Raw genomic sequence first — 24,772 nt, 5'->3', positions numbered from 1 at the left:
TATTCAGTACTATGCACTCTATCTCTTCCATTTTATTTTTTTACTTCTAGCATTCATATACAAACTTTTTAAAGTATGTTTTTCTTTGTATTAGCAACCTGCTTATCAGTTGACATAGAAAATTTGGAAACTTTCTGCGTTCCATTAGTATCCTTCTGAACCATGCACTCCTGAGCAACTGTCAGCTTTCCCCATCATCTACTTTATATCATTTTAAACCACATAGTATTCTGAATGATCTACAGCTTCTGAAGGGATGACGTTTTTAAATCCTGCATACAATGTATTGCAGTAATCCAAATAGGTTGTGGCTATCACATGGATTACAGTTGATAAGTGTTCTTTGGAAATATATGGACATAAATTACGAAACAGATGAAACTGGAAAAAGCAAGATTGAACTGCATTTTTTTTAATTGCTTTGGAATGAAAGTGTATAATCCAAAATATCTCTGAGGACCCAAACTTCAAACTTTAGTGGGAGTACGGTCCCATCAGTAGTTATTTTAGTTGAAGAAAATATGGTTTTCAAGGGGTCTACAGTAAATTTCTTTACCTGGAGTCAATTTATAGTCATTTAAACAAACTTGAAGGTCCTCTAATGACCGAAGGCAGGATTTCTAAGCTCACAGAATAACTATAAATCACCTGCATATGAAAAGCATTTCACACCAGCAGCTTTAATCAAAGCTAGACTTGCATATAGGTATTAGAGAGACAATAGAATGATCTGGGAGAACTTCATATTCCTATGTCCAAGAGGAGGACTTCTTCTCATCTATCTTAACACTTGGAGATAATTCATATATATAACAGAGGTAAACCATATCATAATTGTATCTCTGATACTGAGGACCTGCAAATGATTAAAAAGTGTGGCTCATGGTTTCAAAGGCTGCCAAAAAATCAACAAAAATCAATAGCAAATCTAACCCTCTATCCAGTCCTCTATGTATATCATCTGTTAATACTAATAAAGAAGTTTCTGTATTTTCATTCTTTCTAAAGCCAGACTAGGAAATGTCAAAAAGATCCTGCTCTCCCAATATTCCAGACAATCGGGAAACTGCAGCAGATGCAACCATCTTCCTCAAAAAGGATAGGTTTGATACTGGCAGATAATTATCCAGTCAGAGGATCTTAGTTTTTTGTTGTTTTTTTTATTAGTGGATACATCAGAGTATATATTAAATTGACTGGAAAAATTCTAGATTGGAGAAAAGAATGAATATGCTATAATGGTGTTAGAAATGAAAATGAACCCTCCTTAATAAATGAAGATGGACAGAGGATGAGACTGCAGTAGCCTGGCTTTTATTCGATCTAAAATCTGATAAACCTTCTGAACAGGGAAATAAATGCTTCAAATAAAAGTTTGATTCTCTCCCTTGAACAGGAACATGGACAATTTCTTCTGATGGAATAACAGACAAGGAAGCATGAGAATCTATCATAGAAACCACACAGTAGCAACTTTATTCAAATCAACAACGTTAGTTCAATCTTGCCAATAAAGTATGCTTCAGAAGTTTCACAACTTAACATCAGAACAGAATTAGTAAAATTAGGCCCAGCAGAGGGCTTTGAAAGATTCTCAGTTAATTTAAACAGAGCCTGAGGATGGCTTTTTCCTTGCTTGATTTTCTTTTCAAAGAAAACTTTCTTTACCTCTTCAATTGAAATAGCTCATATCAATAGGAGAGTACTGTAACTGAGTACTCCAGCAGACAATCCAGGGTCTGCTGGAGCACCAAATTGTCTCAAGCTTACATCCCAGTTTTTTTTAGTATGATGCAGATCATCTGCAAACCATGGAGAAAATCTCCCAAACTCCCATGTCTTTCAATTACAGTGGCAACAGCACTCAAAAATTGTTTAATCTTATAATTCTATAAGTCTACCAAGTGGGGGATATCTTCAGAAAAGGAAAGACCATCCCCATTGTAGGGCACAGGCATTAAGTAAGCCAAAATAAAAACAGACAGAGTTGATTTGCTATTTAACTTAATTAAAGGTGGGACAAGCTAAACAGGTTATTTCCTAATTCTAATATTAATACAACCCTGACCCTTAGAATAACATCCTCGGCCTTATATTGAATTACCATCCATACTACACTAACCAGTCAGATAAAGACGCTGATAAATATATAATACAACCTCCACAGAGCTCCAAATTCATAGCAGAACCATAGGCAGCAGCAGCAGCAGCACCAATACCAGATGATAACATCTCTCACTGATGCAATAACAACAGCATATTCACTGAACAAAATTCACAGGCTAAAAATCATCAAACCAAAAATAAACTTCTTAAACAAAATTCAGTAGTACTTAAGGAATACTCATAAACTATTCCTCTTAAAATAACTAAAGTAGCACAAATGGATCGCTTTCCATCAGAGGTTACCCGTATGGGGGTGGCATGCCTCTGGCAGCTGCAGGGCTTTTCTGCCTCCCACACCTGTAATAATACTCAAGGTGATCGAAATTCACAGTCACAGAGTGGGGCCCAAGCATCGGGAGCTAGTGGGATCTGGAGCTATAGAAACCTAACTTCAGGCAGCTTCTCAAGCAGCAAAAGAAGCAGAGAGGTGACAGAATTCAAAGAGCCCTAGCAGGGAGAAGCAGGTAGAGAGTTCCTCTGGTAGCTTCTGGGCTTTTCTGCCTCATGGACCATGTTTTGAAGTACTAACATTTTTTGTCTTATTAGCAAGTATAGAAGGATAACCTGGAGCTATCCTGCAGTGCCTGGACCCTCTCTATTGCAAAGATAAGTAGACCCTTATTTAACCCTCTTACACAGTTCTCTCATTGTATTAAGCTAGAGTTCCATTATCAGATGCTGCAGAGGAGGAAAACACTGGCTGCAGCTCTAGATCAACTTTTTCCAAATGGTGGTGGTGTGTGTGTGTGTGTGTGTGTGTGTGTGTGTGTTGGGGGGGGGGGGTGTAGCAAAATGCTGCAAGTCTCAGGGGGATAACACTTTCAATAAACAGTCTGTACACAATGGGTGTTGTTCTAAAACCAAAAAGAGATCTTACTTATCAAATATATAGATAGAAACATAGAAATGTCGGCAGAAGAAGACCAAACGACCCATCCAGTCTGCCCAGCAAGCTTCCACACTTATTTTTTTCTTATGCTTATCTGTTACTCTTGGTCCTTTTTAGTAACTTTTTGGTTCTAGTTACCTTCCACCCCCACCATTGATGTAGCAAGCAGTGCTGGAGCTGCATCTAAGTGAAGTATCAAGCTTAATTGGTTAGGGGTAGTAACCGCCGCAATAAGCAAGCTACTCCCATGCTTATTTGTTTACCGAGCCTGTGCAATTCAGTCCTTGTTGGTTGTTGTCTGTATATAAATCCTCTTTTCTTCATTCCCCCTGCCGTTGAAGCAGTGAACTGTGCTGGATATGTATTCCAAGTGAAGTATCAAGCTTAATTGATTTGGGGTAGTAACCTCCATAAGATCCTACAAAAATAAAAAAAACAGGCTATATCACAACAGGAAAATAAGACAGTTTTAGTTTCAATAGTCAATAAGCAGAAAAAAATCAGTTTTGCAGGTTGCTTAAGCAGGGTTGCAGAAAAATAGAGACTTCCCCTTCTTCTCAATAGGTCTCAGTCCCCCTTAGAAGCTCAGTTGGAAACTTAAAAGGCCATATTAGACTAGTGAGTGGCAAAGTTACCTGGGTAAGGCTACCTGGACAACTTTAGCCAAATATTCAGCAGGACAGGTTACCTGTTGAATATACCCAGATAAAGTTATCTAAACTTTAACCATATAACTTTAGCTGCAACACTAATGGTTAAAGATATTTATGTAAGTCTACATTTAAGTAATTTTAATCCTAATTGTCTATATTCTAAATATAGCTGATTAAGTGCAAAAAAACCACCCCAAACCCTTTAGAAAAGCAGGCCTGAGCCTTACCATGAGCAGAAGTGATCCCCAGTTGCTCCATCTCACCTGTACTGATTTTCAAAATGGCTACCGGTCAGCCTGAGGCTGGCACGATAACGTTGTATGTCAGAATCTGCCATATTACGTAATGGCAATGGACTCAGATAAACCAGTGGCCATTTTGAAAAGCAGTACAAGTGACTGGGGATCTCGTCTCCTCATGGAAGATCTATGGATGGGGTAAGATGTTGCATGGGGAATCTAAGAAGGGGGGTTCAGATGAACTTTTCTTGGGTCCTCCATTTTTTTATTTTGCTTTTTTATTCTGTTTTCATTTTTTTGATTATTTTGTTTTCAATAAACAATAAATGAAAAAAATGGAATAAATGAAATGAAAAAGAAACAAAATGAAAATATGTTCAAGGTACACCCCTAATTTAAACAAAAAAGTACATGTACACTTGATAACAATATTGTGCTTCAAGGCCTTCCTTAGGATATTGTTCACTAATACAACTGTCTGACAAATGTTAGATCAATACAATCTCTTATTTGTATCTTGAGTTCAATCATAGCAAATATGCTGACTGCCCTGAGCTTGCAGCTACAAATCAATCATGCCATTTACTTTTTTAAGACTGTGACTCCAAAAAGGCTGATTCCTCAATTTCAGCATTGAAACCATGTCAGATGAACAAATAGTAGCTAACAGTCACCATGATGTAAGCGTGGTTAAATCTTGCCCAATAAAACAGCAATCAACTGACAACAAGACCAATTAATTGCCACCAAAGTGCTTTTTGTTTGCCAGACCATCAGAAGTAACTGGTCTAAACAACTGCCCAGAATGAAATGCGGTAAATAGTCTATAAGACTTGGGGGTGCACAAGCATAAGCAATCGTGCTTATGCACCCCCTAATAATGAAATGACTGATTATATAAGCAATTTCCCCACTCATATGGATATCTAGAGAAACATAAAAATAATCACAGCCTACATCTCTACAGATATTAGACCTAAGTCTAACATATTATCTACTACAATCCACTGGATGAAAGTGTCTGAAAGACCTCACTCATTTACCCTGTTGTAGTCAGATTAGAATCTAAAGAAAATGCACATTGTCCTTTCTCAGTCCAACACAGAGCTTTATTCATGTACCAGAGGCTTAACAGGCTGTACAATTGTTCTATTTACCTTCATGAAATTCATAGAGCACTTACTTCCCTCTGGATGCTTACGAGTCTCCTCATCAGTTTTCTCATCATATTCTCCTCATCAGTTCTCAGTCCTCAGATTGCTGAGAACAAGTTCCCAGTAACCCTTTTAGTAGTCATAAGGACCAATCTGTTTCTTCAGGCTCAATATAGGTGGCTGGCTTCTCCCGGTGAATGGCACTTTAGCAGGCTAGAAGGAGGTGCAGAAGAGGTGGGGGCAGTCATGGAAATCTTGGTCATTGCCCAGAAGTGTGTTTGTCTGTAATCATTTTTTTTATTTTGTTTGGTTTGCTCTTCAGCATGTGACAAGGTTTGCTGGTTTTCTTTAGGGGAGCCAGTGAGTGAATGGCATTGAATTCCAGAGGGGATTAGTGTATGTGTGCATGTATTGTGACTAGGGCTGACAGGGGTATACTGGGAGGAGGGAGTGAGTGTGACGGGCATACTGGGGGCAAGTGAGTGTCATTGTGATATACTGAGGGTGACTGAGTGTTACTGGGGTATGTTGGAGCTGTGTGAATATAACTGAGGCATATTTGGGGATGAGTGGATGGAGAAATAAAGTAAGAAAATGACACAACTGCTGAGGAGGGTGAGATTCTCCTTACAGAAAGTTTACAAGACCTGGGCACAGTTTTTGGATCTGTCAGAGAAGCAAGTCATGTGTAAGTTATTATTTACTTATTTTGCAGTGCTTCAAAGTATATTACATTCAGGTACTGTAGGTATTTTCCTATCCCCAGAGGGCTTACAATCTAACGGGCCGATTCAGTAAAGTCTGCGGGAGAGTGGGAAAACTCCCGCTATCCCGGCGTGCGCACAGGCCACTCGCCTGTGCGCGTGAATCAGTATTTAAATTAGGTCCGGTGGTAGAAACGGGCAAAAGGAGGCGCTAGGGACACTAGCACATCCCTAGTGCCTCCTTTTGGCCCGGAGCAGCGGCTGTCAGCGGGTTTGACAGCTGACACTCAATTTTGCCGGCATCGGTTCTCGAGCCCGCTGACAGCCACAGGCTCGGAAACCGGATGCCGGCAAAATTGAGCATCCGGTTTTCGACCCGACAGCCACCGGCCGATTTCAAAATTTTTTTTTTCTTTTTTCTTTTACTTTTTTTACCCTTCTGGACCTCCGACTTAATATTGCCATGATATTAAGTCGGAGGGTGCACAGAAAAGCAGTTTTTACTGCTTTTCTGTGCACTTTCCAGGTGCCCGAAGAAATTAGCGCCTACCTTTGGGTAGGCGCTAATTTCTGAAAGTAAAATGTGCGGCTTGGCTGCACATTTTGCTTAGTGAATCGCGCATGAATACCTAATAGGGCCATCAACATGCATTTACATGTTGAGGGCGCTATTAGGTTTGGAGGGTTGGGTGTGCATTTTCCACCCCTTACTGAATAAGGGGTACGGGAAAACACGCGTCCAATGGCAGGTTAACAGTGCACTCTGTCGGAGCGCACTGTGCTGTATCAGTCCGTAAGTTTGTACCTGAGGCAATGGAGAGTAAAGTGACTTGCCCAAGGTCACAAGGAGCAACAGCAGGACTTGAATGCTGGTGTCCTGGTTCATAGCCCACTGCTCTAACCACTAGGCTACTCCTCCACTCAGGGTCAACAAGGAAACAATATAATACCTATGTCAGCAGTTAGAGCAGGACCTGTACCCTTCCACCCAGAGAGCCCACGCCTTGACAATACACCTCAAAGACACTTTGGCCCTGGCCTTTTTTCCCACGGCACCTTCCAGACATTAATATTGATCATGGCAGAAATAAGTCAGTCAGCCATCTCCATAGGAATTGATCAGTTTTTGGCAGCTTTTCTCAGGAAAACAATTCACAATATATCTTTTCCTCAGAGAGGATAGCAACAGCAAATTATGACTGATTTTTACAAAATTGCATGTTCCTCCTTCGTTGTGGGAGCTATTGATTGCATCCACCACTCTTGGAGAGGATGGTGGATGCCTGAAATGCCCTTTCAGAGGAAGTAGTGAAGACATAAACTGTGAAAGAATTCAAAGGAGCATGGGATAAACACTGTGGATCCCTAAAGGCTAAAGAATGGAAATGAAGAAAAGAACGCTTGGGAGTAATTTGCTGGTATGGTAGTTACTACCCTTAACCAATAAGCTATCATACTCTTGATGTAACTCCATCATGGCTCTCTGCTTCAATGTCAGGGGAAAAATGGAATTCGATTTGAACAGCCACCAATGAGGTCTTTGACCTTTACGGTCTAGGGCAACAAATAAGTATGGTGGCAACTTGCTGGTGCAGAAGTTACTACCCTTAAGCAATAAGCCTGATAGTTTGATGTAACTCTAACACTGCTCTCTGCTTCAATAGCAAGGCATAACAGGGAACTGGATTCAAACAGCAGTCAATGAGGGCCCTGACTTTTACGGTCTGGGAAACTAATTAACATGGTGGTAACCTGCACAGTGCAGCAGATACTACCATAAGCTTGCTGGGCAGACTGGTTGGAACATTTGGTCCTTTTCTGTTGTCATTTCTATGTTTCTATGTCCCAATAAGGCATCAACAGGAGATGAGGCCACTTATTGCAATAGCAAAGGCTTCCATACTCTGGACATGCAGGTGGACTGCAATGCCAAGGGAATCATCATGGGATCCTATCAAACTATCTAAATCTTCTTACAGTCATGAATTCATGACCACTTACAAGAAGGTCTCATTACTAGGGGATTAGCTTCTAGGTAGGTAAACTGATTTCACTACAATGTCACATAATCTAACCTCTGCATTTTTCTTCCTATGTCTCTAGATGAACATAAGAACATAAGAAATTGCCATGCTGGGTCAGACCAAGGGTCCATCAAGCCCAGCATCCTGTTTCTAACAGAGGCCAAAACCAGGCCACAAGAACCTGGCAATTACCCAAACACTAAGAAGAACCCATGCTACTGATGCAATTAATAGCAGTGGCTATTCCCTAAGTACAATTGATTAATAGCCATTAATGGACTTCTCCTCCAAGAACTTATCCAAACCTTTTTTGAACCCAGCTACACTAACTGCACTAACCACCTCCTCTGGCAACAAATTCCAGAGCTTTATTGTGCGTTGAGTGAAAAATAATTTTCTCCGATTAGTCTTAAATGTGTTACTTGCTAACTTCATGGAATGCCCCCTAGTCCTTCTATTATTCGAAAGTGTAAATAACCGAGTCACATCTACTCTTTCAAGAACTCTCATGATCTTAAAGACCTCTATCATATCCCCCCTCAGCCGTCTCTTCTCCAAGCTGAACAGCCCTAACCTCTTCAGCCTTTCCTCATAGGGGAGCTGTTCCATCCCCTTTATCATTTTGGTTGCCCTTCTCTGTACCTTCTCCATCGCAAATATATCTTTTTTTGAGATGTGATGACCAGAATTGTACACAGTATTCAAGGTGTGGCCTCACCATGGAACGATACAGAGGCATTATGACATTTTCCGTTCTATTAACCATTCCCTTCCTAATAATTCCTAACATTCTATTTGCTTTTTTGACTGCTGCAGCACATTGAGCCGACGATTTTAAAGTATTATCCACTATGATGCCTAGATCTTTTTCCTGGGTGATAGCTCCTACTATGGAACCTAACATCGTGTAACTACAGCAAGGGTTATTTTTCCCTATATGCAACACCTTGCACTTGTCCACATTAAATTTCATCTGCCATTTGGATGCCCAATCTTCCAGTCTTGCACGGTCCTCCTGTAATGTATCACAGTCTGCTTGTGATTTAACTACTCTGAATAATTTTGTATCATCCGCAAATTTGATAACCTCACTCGTATTCCTTTCCAGATCATTTATATATATATATTGAAAAGCACCGATCCAAGTACAGATCCCTGAGGCACTCCACTGTTTACCCTTTTCCACTGAGAAAATTGACCATTTAATCCTACTCTCTGTTTCCTGTCTTTTAACCAGTTTGTAATCCACGAAAGGACATCGCCTCCTATCCCATGACTTTTTAGTTTTCATAGAAGCCTCTCATGAAGGACTTTGTCAAAAGCCTTCTGAAAATCCAAATACACTACATCTACCGGTTCACCTTTATCCACATGTTTATTAACCCATTCAAAAAAATGAAGCAGATTTGTTAGGCAAGACTTCCCTTGGATAAATCCATGTTGACTGTGTCCCATTAAATCATATCTTTCTATATGCTCTACGATTTTGATCTTGAGAATAGTTTCCACTATTTTTCCCGGCACTGAAGTCAGGCTCACTGGTCTATAGTTACCCGGATCGCCCCTGGAGCCTTTTTTAAATATTGGGGTTACATTGGCCACCCTCCAGTCTTCAGGTACAATGGATGATTTTAATGATAGGTTACAAATTTTAACTAATAGATCAGAAATTGTATTTTTTGTTCCTTCAGAACCCTAGGATGCATACCATCATAGCCAGGTGATTTGCTACTCTTTAGTTTGCCAATTTGGCCTACTACATCTTCCAGGTTCACAGTGATTTTGTTCAGTTCATCTGAGTCATCACCCCTGAAAACCATTTCTGGAACTGGTATCTCCCCCACATCCTCATTAGTAAACACGGAGGCAAAGAATTAATTTAGTCTTTCTGCAATGGCCTTATCTTCCCTAAGAGCCCCTTTAACCCCTCTGTCATCTAATGGTCCAACCGACTCCCTCACAGGTTTCTTGCTTTGGATATATTTAAAAAAGTTTTTATTATGAGTTTTTGCCTCTGTGACCAACTTCATTTCAAATTCTCTCTTCGCCTGTCTTATCAATGTTTTACACTTACCTTGACAATGCTTATGTTTTATCCTACTTTCTTCAGATGGATCCTTCTTCCAATTTTTGAAGGATGTTTTTTTGGCTAAAATAGCCTCTTTCACCTCTTACCACTTTGGCCCAATAGGACTGCTATATTCTACCAGAGAACAGCATTGCTGCCTACCACTTTAGGATAACTATATTTACTTATTTTTACTTTTGTTCCCTACAGAAGAGATGAGATATATAGACACAAAACCTCGCTCATGATCCTGCTGGTATACCCACAGACTGTAGCAGATGCATGCTACAACAGGGCCCACCAGCAGACCAGAGTAATTGTTACAAAAATATTTGGCGTACTCAAAACAGGTTTCTGCTATGAATACATATCAGGAGGATGTGTTTTCAACAATCCAATGAAAGTCTGTGACATCTTTCTAGCCTGCTGCATACTTCATAACCTGGCCAAAAGCCTCCTACAGAGGGACAAGATTTTCATCTTACAGGGCCAAAGAATGAAGAAGAGGAGACATATAGTGAGTGAGTGAGAAGGAATTGCAGAAGATACTTAACCAGACTCACCATCAAGATGCAGGGGAAAGGAACACTGATCAAAATATGTTTTAAAAGGTGAATGTGCATTTATTTACATTAAAAGGTGATAAAGGGCAAACTTTCTTTTGGTAGGGTGGTTCCTGTGCCTTTGGAGGGCACAGACATTGAGGGTAATAGCAGGGGGTGAAAACTGCAAGGAGGGTAGAGTTGATCCTGAGAGACAACCTGAGGGTGTGTGTGTCTATGAGGATGAAGGCCTTCCTGGTGTGGTGTGCTTCTCCTTTCCAGCAGTAGTACAAGAAGCCTGCATCACCATGGTAGCAGAGGGACTTGCCCCTATCTGTGCACTTATAGAGGGGAACCTTTCTCTGCAGTGGTAGAGATGTCACTGGAGTAGGCATTGGTACACAGAGTATACCCATTTAAAGAAGATGCCCCATCATGTGAGGTGACAGATGCATTGCGAGGAGTCTCCCACTCGGCTAAAGGAACTAAAGCAGGTAGTCGATCAATCCAGAGTAGTTGTGGTGCAGCAAATGCTGGGGGAGGCAGCATCCAGGGCTTAGTGCCTTCCATTGAACATTCCATGCAGACTGGGACTGGTAGGCTGGAATCTGCTGCAGCATTTCCCTTTACACTGGTCATGACTTGCAATTCTTCTTTCAGCATTATGTCAAGACCCTGCATCTGTTAATGGATACCATGCATTTCCTCCTGTACCACTTCCTTCAGTCCCTGGATGTCCTGCTGTAGGCCTGCAATCTGGTTTTACACTTTCTTGTTCAATTGCCGCATTTGGCTTGGTCCTAGAATGCAAGGCACCTCATCTAGTGCACACTAACCCGGAAATCAGGGGCCCATGGAAAAAAAAAAAAAGAACCGCGGGAAAAATTAAGTTTCCTGCGGTTCACCAAAAACAAAGGCCAAAATGAAATTTAAAAACTATTCATATCTCTAGTAGAAACTACCTTTCTCATGAGTACTAGAGGGGAGGCTATGAGCAGTTGAAGTTAGAAGAGAGTTGGCCTTGGGCAGAGGCAGAAGGTGAGTCACGGTGCAGAGGACTGAAGTGGATCAGATAAATGAGCAGGAGAGCATGGAAGTAAAATAACCAGATATTCCTTCCCAGAAAGAGGTGTAGGACATGAAAAACACTGAGGATCTAGCAGCCCTATAGTATTAAAATAAGGAAAACTGTTATTCTAAGCAGCTCTGAAACAAGAAAACATGTGGGAGGCAGCATGGCTGCTGAGGCTACTAAGCATGGAAATATTTGATAGAGTAATATAGCAACATAGTAACAAAGTGAATCATGGTATGTAAAGACCAAAGTGATCCATTTAGTCTGCCCAACAAGTTTTTTATTCATTTATTTTTTTAAGGGTAATAGCAACTGCTGCTTTGTGCAGGTTACCAACAAGTCTTCTGTTAAGGGAAGTAGCAATCGTCGCTCCATGCAGGATACCCGCAAACAGGAATGTAAACTCTAGGTGCAATAATAAAGTTAACTAGGGATGTGAATTGTTTTTCAACGATTAAAATTATCGTCCGATAATGTTTATATCGTCTTAAATCGTTATAGAACACGATACAATAGAAATTCTAACGATTTATCATTAAAAATCGTTAAATCGTGTTAGTGCGCACTAACTCGAGTTAGTGCGCACTAACTCCCCGTTAGTGCGCACTAACTCGATTTAGTGCGCACTAACTGAAAATGATACAAATAAACACTTTCCAGGTCACTGAAGGTCAGTTAGGAATGAATATGTGTTCCTATTTGCTGGCTGCCCTCTTATCTATTGATGTTACCAAGGTTACCACTGAGGTGATGGTTGGGGGGATGGGAAATGGAACTGGAAACTAACGAACACCAACAGAAAATTAAACAAAGTGTTCACACTTCCCAGGTCAGTAAAGGTCACTTAGGAATGAATATGTATGTATGTATTCCTATTGGCTGGCTGTGCTCTTATCTATTGATGTTACCAATATGGTTGGGGGGATGTGAAATGGAAACAGTTGGAAGCTTGACAAAAAAAGTAATGTAATGATCAGCACTCACGTGACTAGAACTTGTTTGTTTATTATTTTTGTTAGCAGGCATGTGAAATGCTAGTGCATGTTGAATTTGCCAATCACTGTGCATTTTAGAAAGGTGGTCCTGGCTGGAACTGTACACAGTTCAAATATATGTAATTGATTGTTGGTAAGTGTATTTTTTAAGTAGCCACACTGGCACCAGTATGTTTACTTTTCCTCCTACTTAACTCACTAGCTCAGCTTTGTAAGAAGGGCTTCTCTGCTTGTGTGTTGTTTTTGTTTGGTGTGAGGAGAGCAGAAACATCAGATCTTTATTCAATCTACTACAGTCATCTCTTACAGTGCCCTATCCCTATTAATACCAGGAGTGTTGTGATCTTCCTGCACACAGTGCCCTAACCCTGATACCAGTCTGAGACAGCTCCCTCCCTGCATTACTAGTGAGAGGCTGGCTTCACAGACAGGGGGGAGCTGCCTGACCCTCACTCCTGACTTCCCCCATGTCCCAGCTAGTGAATGGTGTGTGGGTGAGGGGGGGGGGGGGGGATGGTGAAGTCTGAGACAGCTCCCTCCCTGCATTACTAGTGAGAGGCTGGCTTCACAGACAGGGGGGGGCTGCCTGACCCTCACTCCTGACTTCCCCCATGTCCCAGCTAGTGAATGGTGTGTGGGTGAGGGGGGGGGGAGGATGGTGAAGTCTGAGACAGCTCCCTCCCTGCATTACTAGTGAGAGGCTGGCTTCACAGACAGGGGGGAGCTGCCTGACCCTCACTCCTGACTTCCCCCATGTCCCAGCTAGTGAATGGTGTGTTGGTGAGGGGGGGGGGGGGGGGGAGGATGGTGAAGTCTGAGACAGCTCCCTCCCTGCACTACTAGTGAGAGGCTGGCTTCACAGACAGGGGGGAGCTGCCTGACCCTCACTCCTGACTTCCCCCATGTCCCAGCTAGTGAATGGTGTGTGGGTGAGGGGGGGGGGGAGGATGGTGAAGTCTGAGACAGCTCCCTCCCTGCATTACTAGTGAGAGGCTGGCTTCACAGACAGGGGGGAGCTGCCTGTCCCTCACTCCTGACTTCCCCCATGTCCCAGCTAGTGAATGGTGTGTGGGTGAGGGGGGGGGGTGGATGGTGAAGTCTGAGACAGCTCCCTCCCTGCATTACTAGTGAGAGGCTGGCTTCACAGACAGGGGGGAGCTGCCTGACCCTCACTCCTGACTTCCCCCATGTCCCAGCTAGTGAATGGTGTGTGGGTAAGGGGGGGGGGGGGAGGATGGTGAAGTCTGAGACAGCTCCCTCCCTGCATTACTAGTGAGAGGCTGGCTTCAGAGACAGGGGGGAGCTGCCTGACCCTCACTCCTCCGGGGTATTGTGATCTTCCTGCACACAGTGCCCTATCCCTGATACCAGGGGTGTTGTGATCTTCCTGCATGCAGTGCCCTATCCCTATTAATACCAGGAGTGTTGTGATCTTCCTGCATGCAGTGCCCTATCCCTATTAATACCAGGAGTGTTGTGATCTTCCTGCATGCAGTGCCCTATCCCTGATATCGGGATGTGTGCAAGAAGATCACAACACCCCCGGTATCAGGAATAGGGCACTGCGTGCAGGAAGATCACAACACCCCCAGTATCAGGAATAGGGCACTGTGTGCAGGAAGATCACAACACCCCTGGTATTAGGGATAGGGCACTGTGTGCAGGAAGATCACAACACTCCTGGTATTAATAGGGATAGGGCACTGTGTGCAGGAAGATCACAATACCCCTGGTATCAGGGTTAGGGCACAAGTTCTAGTCACATTGACTGATCACATTACTTGTTTTGTCAAGCTACCAACTGTTTCCATTTCCCATCCCCCATATACTGTCAGTAGGAAACTTGGTAACATGAATAAATAAGAGGGCAGCCAATAGGAATACATATTCATTCCTAAACTGACCTTAACTGACCTGAAAAGTGTCAAATTGTATCATTTTCAGTTAGTGCGCACTAACTCCCAGTTAGTGCGCACTAACACCCGTTAGTGCGCACTAACTCGAGTTAGTGCGCACTATTCGGAAAAAACGATTTTTAACGATTTTTTAACTAAAAAATCGTGCCTAAGACGATTTTCTTGCCCTGCCACACGATTTCTATCGTTAAGACGATATGGAAAACGATTCACATCCCTAAAGTTAACCCACTTGTTCATTTCCATATTCTAGCCAGCAAGGATCCTCTGTGTTTCTCCCATGCCCTTCTAAATTCCATTAACATTCTTGTCTTCACCACCTCTTCTGGGAGGGCCTTCTATGCATCTATCACCCTTTTCATGAAGAAATATTTCCTGACATTGTTCTTGATCTTTCCCCTTTGAAGTTTCATATTGTGACCCCTAATTTTGCAACTTCCTTTCCATCTGAAAAGATTTGATTTTTGTTCATCATTAATTCCATTCAGGTATTTGAAGGTCTGTATCATATCTCCCTTGTCTCTTCTCTCTTCCAGGGAATACATAATAAGGTCCTTCAGTCTCATCTCATATTGGCTTTCCATACAGACCCCAAACCATTTTGGTCACCTTTATATGGACCACTTCCATTCTGTCCTTATCCTTTTTAAGATGAGATCTCCAGAACTGAACTCAATATTTCAGGTGAGGCCTCATCAAGAATCTGTCAGTAACAGTATCTCCTTTTTTCCTGCGGGTTATGCTTCTTTCAGTGCAGCCCAGCAATCCTCTGGCCTTACCCACTGCCCTGCCACATTGCTTCACCATCTTCAGTTCATCAGACACTGTCACTCCAAGGTCTCTCTGTCTATTATTGTCTAACATATCAACTTCTTCAGATTACCGTACCCTCAAATGCATGACTCTACACTTCTTGACACTGAATGTCAGCTAGAAATAATATGAGTCACCAGTGTTGTTTGTAACAATACAACTAAACAAGAACACATTTAAGAAATATAACCATTAAGAAAGTTAGAGAGGACCTTATTCTATGCACTACAGGCTCTTTAAGCCTTCATTGCTTTATGATTAATCATTGGTCCCAAATTCAAAGTTCAAAATATATTTTTTTGGAATGTTTTATGCAAATAAAATAAAGAAATCACTTATCTTTGTGTTTATATTGCTTCTTGTTTTTCATAAATATTTCACAAAGTATCTAGTGTAACAGTTCCCATCAATCCCATCAAGTTGAAGAACAGACCTTTAGTAGTAGAGCTATCTGAACTATTATTCTTTTTCATTGATAAAGCATTTCAAATGCAGCATGGACATTTGTATCTTTTTGCTGTGAGGGAAGAGGATTGTTTGAATTGTACTGTCATTCTTCCTTAAACAAAGAGTCTGCAGGAGGTTTTCCATTATTCGCTCTGGCAAATAAGGATACTTTACAGTTGAATTAATTTACCAAATCCTGAATGAATCTGGCTAGTGTTAAGATAGAACTATCATTTTCAGCTGTTCAATTGTTCTTTTGTCTTTGGATACTGCATTGCTCAGTGATCTGTAGAAGTATAAGCTCTGTTGAACAAGTCTTAATTAATTATAAAAGAAGAAAGTCAGTGAGGACCATATTCTATGAAGAGCAGCATATGACAAAATATTTATGTATGGTAATAAACATTATTATAGTCATGACATGTAAACACTTTGGGGCAGATTTTCATACTCCGCGAATAGGCCTACTTTTGTTTGCGCTCCAGGCGCAAACAAAAGTACGCTGGATTTTAGTAGATACGCGCGGAGCCGCGCGTATCTGCTAAAAACCTGGATCGGCGCGCGCAAGACTATCGATTTTGTATAGCCGGCGCGCGCCGAGCCGCGCAGCCTACCCCCGTTCCCTCCGAGGCCGCTCCGAAATCGGAGCGGCCTCGGAGGGAACTTCCTTTTGCCCTCCCCTCACCTTCCCCTCCCTTCCCCTACCTAACCCACCCACCCGGCCCTGTCTAAGCCCCCACCTTACCTTTGTCGGGGGATTTACGCCTCCCAGAGGGAGGCGTAAATCCCCGCGCACCAGTGGGCCTCTTGCGCGCCGGGCCGTGACCAGGGGGCGGGTACGGAGTGCGCGGCCACGCCTCCGGACCGCCCCGGGCCGTAGCCACGCCCCCGTACCCGCCCCCAAAACGCTGCCGACACGCCCCAAAAACGCCGCGACGACCGGGACCGCCCCCGACATGCCCCCCGACACGCCCCCCTTGGAGAACCCCGGGACTTACGCGAGTCCCGAGGCTCTGCGCGCGCCGGTAGGCCTATGTAAAATAGGCGCACCGGCGCGCAGGGCCCTGCTCGCGTAAATCCGGGCGGATTTACGCGAGCAGGGCTCTTAAAATCCGCCCCTTTATATGCCTTTCTTACAAGCACAGCTCACCTTGGTAGCCTTTAAGATGTGAGGGGTCCAGTTCTTCCACACCTCTCTCAGCAACCTCTGAAATGGTGCATAGGACTAGGGATGTGCATTTGTTTCATTTCATGAAAGGAAAGAAAAAAAAAGCCAAGATTTCGTTATTTTCTGAGTTTTGTGCACTGGACTTAGTGCACAGTAAATTGGATTTAGTGTGTACTAAGTCTAGTTAGTGTGCACTAATCATGAAATTAAGGGGAAAAAAAAGAATCATTTTGAAAACAAAATTGAGCAAAAAAATGACACAGAACAAAAACCACATTAACCCCCCCCCCCCTCCACATCCCTACTTAGGACCATCCATTCAGCTTGGGTGAATGAAATTTGGCTTTCAGACCCCTCAGCCCTCATTCTAGTCTATTTCTTCCTGACCACTTGTGACTCAGGTCTTGCACACTCCTGTTGTTGTGAAAGACTGCATTGAGTCAGTGATGTATTTTCTCCCAGGTCCACTCTTTCTGGTAGAATCCCATTCTCCATGACTCCTTCCCATGTAAGATGTGCTGGATCTTCATAACCTCCTTCACTAAAAGGTCCACCTCCCACAGTTGGAAGTTAGGCCATCTAAGCAGGGCTCCACTTCTTCTAGATATGATGCAGTGAAATGACAGGCTATAAAACTTGTCCTTATATACTCACATTTATTTATTTATTTATTTATTTATTTATTTATTTATAGTTTTTATATACCGGGAGTTCCTGTATACAATACATATCACTCCGGTTCACAGTTAACAGAAGAACTATTGCCGGGGGGCAGTTTACATAGAACAGTTTACATGGAACAGTTTACAATGAACAAGACTTGAAACAAGAAAAAAAAAAACACGATCTAAATAAATAGGTAAAACCAAAAACTAAGCTCAACTTTAAGTAAATAAATAAGGCAATTAATAGACTAGATTAAATAAAGGCAGAGAAACCATACATTAAAACCAAAGGACAGGGTTTTTTAAATCTTCTAGTTCTTAGCTCTCAGGGAATGCTTGCAGGAAGAGCCAAGTCTTGAGTTTCGCTTTAAAGGTAGTATGGCACGGCTCAAGGCGGAGGTCTGGTGGTAGAGAATTCCAGAGAGACGGGCCCGCAGTTGATAGAGCGCGTTTTCTCAGGGAGGATTTTGCAGGCTGGGTAATCAATCTGTTTTGATATGCTCTTCTAGTCGGCTTATCCGAAGTATGAATTTGTAGCTTGAAGGTTAAGTTGAGTGGGGATATGTTATGTAGAGCCTTATGAATCATCATGCTGCTTTTGAACTGTATCCTGTATTTAATGGGAAGCCAGTGGAGGTGCTGGAGGATTGGGGTGATGTGGTCTGTTTTTTTTGCGTTGGTGAGAATTCTTGCTGTGGCATTTAGGACCATCTGGAGGGGTTTGGTAGAGCATGCGGGGAGTCCCAGCAGAAGTGAATTGCAATAGTCCAGTTTCGTGAGAATGATGGCCTGGAGCACTGTGCGGAAATCTCTGTAGCATAGGAGTGGCTTTATTTTCTTTAAAACTTGTAATTTAAAGAAGCATTCTTTGGTGGTGGTGTTAATGAATTTATTGAGGCTGAATCTGTCGTCTAGAATTACACCCAGATCTCTGACTTGCGGCGAGGTGGTGTATCCTGAGGTGTTTGGAGTGTTGCTGGAGGTAGGCAGGGTAGATTTGTCCGGTGCTATTATAAGGATCTCCGTTTTATTAGTATTTAGAACCAGGTTGAGGCTGGTTAGAAGCTCGTTGATGGATGAGAGGCATTTATTCCAGTAAGCCATGGTCTTGTGTAAGGTGTCCGTTATGGGGATGATAATTTGTATGTCATCCGCGTATAGGAAATGGGTGAGCTTGAGGTTAGTGAGGAGGTGACAGAGTGGGAGAAGATAAATGTTGAAAAGGGTGGGGGAGAGTGAGGATCCTTGTGGTACCCCCATTTTGGCTTGGATGGGATGAGATTCCTTGTTGTTTATTTTGACTCTGTATGTTCTGTTGTCAAGGAAGGATTTAAACCAGTTGAACGCTGCTCCTGTGATGCCAATTTATGCATAAAAGCAGCATTAATACCCATATTAAGGGGCAGGATTTATGCACATAAAATGTATGTGTGAACTTTTATAAAATAGACAACATTTTAATATGCAAGCTGTGAAAATGTATATTTACTGCCATATACATGTGATCATTGTTTGTAAAGTTGTGGTACACACATATATTTTTATCATAATTGTATGTGGATTTGGTCTATAATAGGGTTAAACTGCAATTTCCATGATATCAGGGAAAAACTGGGTCAGTCCAGGGTTTATCCATATAGCTTTCATTGGCAGTAATACCTGGACTGACTCTGTCTGCCCCTGATGACCTGGAGCCCAAGTCTATAATCTACATATTGGGTATAAGGAAAGCAAGGCATGGGTGGATGACAAACTCATAATCTGAAGCTGTGAGCTTTTATTTATTAGCTTTTGTATTTATTCCTTATAACTGGTATGTAATCATTAAGGAGAGAATCTTCAATCAGCAAATAATCTTTTAGGTAAATGTATATATCTTGTGTATTAGAACTGATCTGGCTGTTAGTTTCCATAGAGGCACATTTTCCAGATCTATCATACAAACTCTATGAGGAGTAATTGATGTCTGCATAGGAAGCAGCTGAAGAAAATTAAGGTTCAGACTAGGGATGTGAATCAGGCTTCAGACGACTGAAAATATCGGACAATATTTTCAAAATCGTCAGAAATAGGGGCTCCCCCAAAACGATAGGAAACCCCCACATTATTCATCGTGGGGGTTCTCTTATCGTTTTGGGGGAGGGTGTGAAAAACGGCACACAAAAATAACCCCTAAACCCACCCCGACCCTTTAAAACTAATACCTTAGCTTCCCCCACCCTCCCGACCCCCCAAAAAACATTTTACAGGTACCTGGTGGTCCAGTGGGGGTCCCTGGAGTGATCTCCCGCTCCCGGGCCATCGGCTGCCACTAATCAAAATGGCGCCGATGGCCCTTTGCCCTTACCATGTGACAGGGTATCCGTGCCATTGGCCGGACCCTGTCACATGGTAGGAGCACTGGATGGCTGGCGCCATCTTGTGCTCCTACCATGTGACAGGGGCTGACCAATGGCACCGGTAGCCCCTGTGACCATTTTGAATACTGGCAGCCGACGGTCCGAGTGCAGGAGGTTACTCCCCGACCCCCGCTGGACTTTTGGCAAGTCTTGTGGGGGTCAGGAGGGTCCCCCAAGACTTGCCAAAAGCCCCTGGTGGTCCAGCGGTGGTCCAGGAGCGATCTCCTGCACTCGGGCCATCGGCTGCCAGTAATCAAAATGGCGCCGATAACCTTTGCCCTTACTATGTCACAGGGGCTACCGGTGCCATTGGTCAGCCCCTGTCACATGGTAGGAGCACAAGATGGCGCCAGCTTGGGGGGGCCTCCTGACCCCCCCAAGCTGGCCAAAAGTTCCTTTTGGGCCGAACGAGCGTTCCGGCGCGAACCCGCAGGGAATCACGTGACGCCGCGTCACTCCGACGTGGCACCGACGTCACGTGCTCCTTGCAAAGTTGGTCAGAAATGGCGTCCTGACCCCGCTGGACCACCAGGGAGTTGTGGTAAGTCTTGGGGGGGGGGATTAAGGAGGGTGAGGGGTTTAAATTTTTATTTGCACATATGGACATATACTCAACTCATTGAATTCTGTTTATGTCCATATTGACCGCAAATGGGACCCCCTTTGGACATATGGACATATGAACTTAAACTTTTGCTCTGCACATCCCTACCAATTATATAGGTAGTGTAGGTAGGTGAAGGGGTGAGGTAATGAAAACAGAAAGAAATCCCTGATTGCTTACAACTGGGAGCTTTAGTGTAAGAGCCCTCAAATACTTATTTTGCCTATATTTCTTGTAGAAGACTAGGTCTTGGTCAATCTTGTTTGTGCCTGTATAATTTTTTTTTTTTAATTGGGTAAGGAAAAGGGATCTTAATTATTAGTACAGAAATTAGATCTCAGTAATGGGCAGAAGAGAAGGGGAGGGGGAGAGGACCAGGTATGGCGAGAGGAAAGGAGGAGGACTAGGAATTGAGTGAGGAGAAGGTACAAGGACTGGAGATAGGAGGGAGGAGTATGAAAAGGAAAGAGGGACTTGGGATGGGGATGATGAGAGATGGAGAATATCAAAGAAAGGGGGGAAATCAGGAATCTGAGATAGGAGAAAAAGAAGGAGAGGAAGGGAGGTTCTGGATTGAAAAAGGGGGAATGGGAATAGGTGATGTTGGGGAGTGGGTACCTGGATATGGAGAGAAGGGAGGTTCCAAGATTTGGAGGATAGAATCTGAGATCAAGGCAAAGAGAACTTGAATTGCAGTGGATGGGGGAAGGGGAGGTATCCTTACTGTGCTCTGGTCCTGCTCCCATTTACAACTCCTCTATATCCTCTCAATCTAACACACACACACACACACACACATACACACACACTAGCATCAATCCCTTCTCTCTCTCTCGCACAGATACAAACACTTCCCCCCCTTTCCCCATCTGATCCACTCATATCCCTTAGACTCTCTTCTTAACCCCAATGATCCCCATTGAACCCCTCCTAATCTTGCCAACATGATCTCCTTTTGCTCTCTGTGCTCCAGGCTCACTCTCCTCCCATTTTGTTCCCTGCAAGCTACCTGGAAAGGAAGGGACTGGAACAGGAAGCAAAGGGCTATTCTCTGCTGAGTGAGATTCAGCACATCTTGAAGGCAGTAAATCTTCAGCTTGCCTGCTGCTCCCCCCCCCCCCTCTCAATTTTTGCCACCCTAGGAACAGGCCTAGTGTGCCTATTGACAAATCCAGGCCTGCCTCCAGCCTCCTCCTGCCTAATATGCAGATGGTTAATCTACTCCACCTCCTTGCGCCACAGCTCTCAAGCTGTCTTCTCGAGGTCCTCAATGTATACAGAGAAAAAGGAATGAAAATATATATTAGTTCTATATAGATGGTTATCAGACCTTATCTTCACTATGTTATTTATTTACCTAAAAAACTTGACCCTAGGTTTTTGCCTCTACACTGTCTCTTTATGCATCCATATATGCTGTTTAACGTATGCACCATCTACTACCCTCCAACCCTGCTCACACCCCCACACCCCCATTCGAACCCTCAACCCCACTTGCTTCCCCACACCCATCACTCAACCCCCCCACATTAAACCCATCTCTCACTTACCACCTTTATAACTCCCACAACCCCCATCCATCCATACCCTTTCCAACCCCCCACATCCACCTTCCTATTTCCAAAATGTACTTACTCCACAGAGGTAGGAGACTCTGCAACTAAAATCATTTTGAAAGCCTTGCCAGGCCTAGAGCATTGTCCAGGCATTTTGTTGGATGCTCAAATGGGGAAAAGCTGCTCCTCTTTTGCTACCATCAAAGATATATCTTGGCCATGTTCCTGCTTTTAAAGTAAGGCTGCCTTGCCAGGAATGAGCCTTGGAATGAGCCTACCCTGGCATAACTGGAAGTATGTGCATGGAAATGAAAAATTAAGCATATATGAAAGTTCTCAAGTATACGCAAAATTGTGTGCACATACTTTCAGGGACATGAATACATGTTTTTTAAAAGCTGCACAGATGCATCCAAGCAGATTCTAAAATACAATAGTAAATCTGCTCAGACCCATATACAGTACATAATTGTTTAAAAATTATCCTCCCTCAGCATAACCTGTATTAAAAAGATTTCCAGGAGAGGGTAAGGTTTGCAATTTGGTTGGAAACTACATTAATACATGTATTTTAGGCATGTGCTTTATGACATGTGCTTTATGACATTGTTCACCATTCTTAAGTGTATGCAAAAATGTTAACTACATAACAGGTTGGTATTCAAACACAATGTATGCAGATATCTTGAAAATCTGTTGGGTTTGTGGAGGCTGAAACGTAGATGTGCATTTTTTAAGCTATTGAAAATGTGTCCTATAAATTTGCAGTTTCTGAAAATGCAATATAGTGTCATAAAGCACAACTAGCTTTCTCTTCTGTTTATCCTATTTAAAGAAATGGCTTAAAACTCTGCAATGAGTAGTGCATAATTTGTTTAATCTCAAAAACTGAAAGTTGCTGGCAGCATCATTCTTCTCTCTGTTACATGGCTGCTGTCCTGTAATTGTTGATTGAGCTTCTAGCTCTTTTCTCTTTGCCTGTGACAGTCACTATCTCTTTATTTTGAAGGCTGCATTAGATAGTCACAATGCTGTGGCTCTGATATAATAATTAGGGTACAGGGAACAGATTTATGTCAGCTTGTTCAAAGCTTTCATTGCATATATCATCTATTCTAAAACACCATTGTATACTCAAGAATCATTATTGTAGGTTCCAGTTTAAAAGGATCTTTACTGGAAGAAAGTAGAAGTAAATATTTCTTTGATTCTCTGACTGTCTTTTCCTATAGGATTCTATTATTTTTTTCTTATTGATTTAAGTACTTCTGAATGCAATCTAGTTTATTCTTTTATGCCAAAAAAACATATTTATAAGCTTAATCTATGCCTTTTAACTTTAGAAAATTATGGACATAGTTAGTTTGATATCCACATTATCAGTCTTTCTTCATTTATATAGCAAAAATGTGAAGTAAGAAAATAATACTTTATTGGGAACATTAACCAAAGAGTAGTAGTTAGGAATGGAATTCTAAAATTGAAAGAGGAAAAGGAAGGCTTTGTAGAGGAGTACTGGAGAACAAAATGTCAATATTAAACAGTACTTTTCTGTAGTTTTCATAATCAGAGAGAAGGGGATAATGATGGATGACAGGAACATAAAACAAAAGGTGACCAGCAATCTCTTCATGGAAGAGAATCCAAATGGAGCAATGAAAACTGAAGGTGCAACAGGCAATGTCATTATGGGGGATAGGAGGGTGGGGCCCACGCCGCCCTTGGAGCGCAGGAGCGCTCTGAGAGTCATCAAGCGCTGCTCCACCGGTGCCTCTTGTCTTCCTTCAGCCCACGGCCCTAGGTAAGCCGTGGGCCCCGGCCACCTCCGCGGGCCCACCATTACTCTGGGAGCCGTGACACCTCTTTGGCTCCTTTGGCACCCTGCCCCCTTTCCAAACCAAAAATAATTGCACATTACACATTCGTCTTGGTGTAAAATTGGCTGCAGCTTTTATTAACATAATAGTTAATATGAATTCAACATTATAACAGTTCACCCCACCCGGGCCAATCCTTTGGTCTCACTGCTATGGGTACCACGCCCCCCCCTTCCGTCGCCCGCCATAATTTCTAGCAAGGCGACATCACTTCCAACCCCCTGCCGCATCTCCAAGCAAGGGGGCCCTGCTTCTGGGCGTGGTCCCCACCCCTTTGACAACCAGCCTTTGCGAGCCCCACGGCTGACCTATGTCTGCTAATTCTCCATTGGCCCGGGTATCTGCTACCAGCACCAGGTAGTGTTTACACTTGCCTGGTGCCCCCCAAACCCAAACCTTAGCTGCGGCCCTTGCACACTGCTGTGTAGTTCTTTTGATTGCCTCCTGTATTTCATTATTGAAGAGGTCAAACCCAATATCTGATAGGTGTAACCTATCCTGCGAGTAAAACCTTCGCACTGTTCCTCGGCCCATGCTTGCTGTATCAGACATCCTCCCATGCGCACCCACCATCCTCCGACCTGTCTAATTAGCTCTTTCTGGGCTCTCCCCCAAAACCTTTGCTTTGCAAATTGTTCTTGCCCAGGTGTATTATTATGATGTCTGGTCTTGCCAACGATTCCCTCTTGAAGAGTGACAATGTCAGCTGTGGGATACGAACCCATGCCCCCGAAGGGAGTGGAACCTTAATCCAGTTCCTTAGACTGTTCGGCCATGCTACCCATGGGTAGTAACTGCCCTCCCAGCACCTTCCACCC

This window comes from Rhinatrema bivittatum, chromosome 5, assembly GCF_901001135.1.
Source record: "Rhinatrema bivittatum chromosome 5, aRhiBiv1.1, whole genome shotgun sequence".
Lineage (NCBI taxonomy): Eukaryota > Metazoa > Chordata > Amphibia > Gymnophiona > Rhinatrematidae > Rhinatrema > Rhinatrema bivittatum.
The sequence above is the reverse complement of the archived record's forward strand: the minus strand, read 5'-3'. Positions refer to the sequence as shown.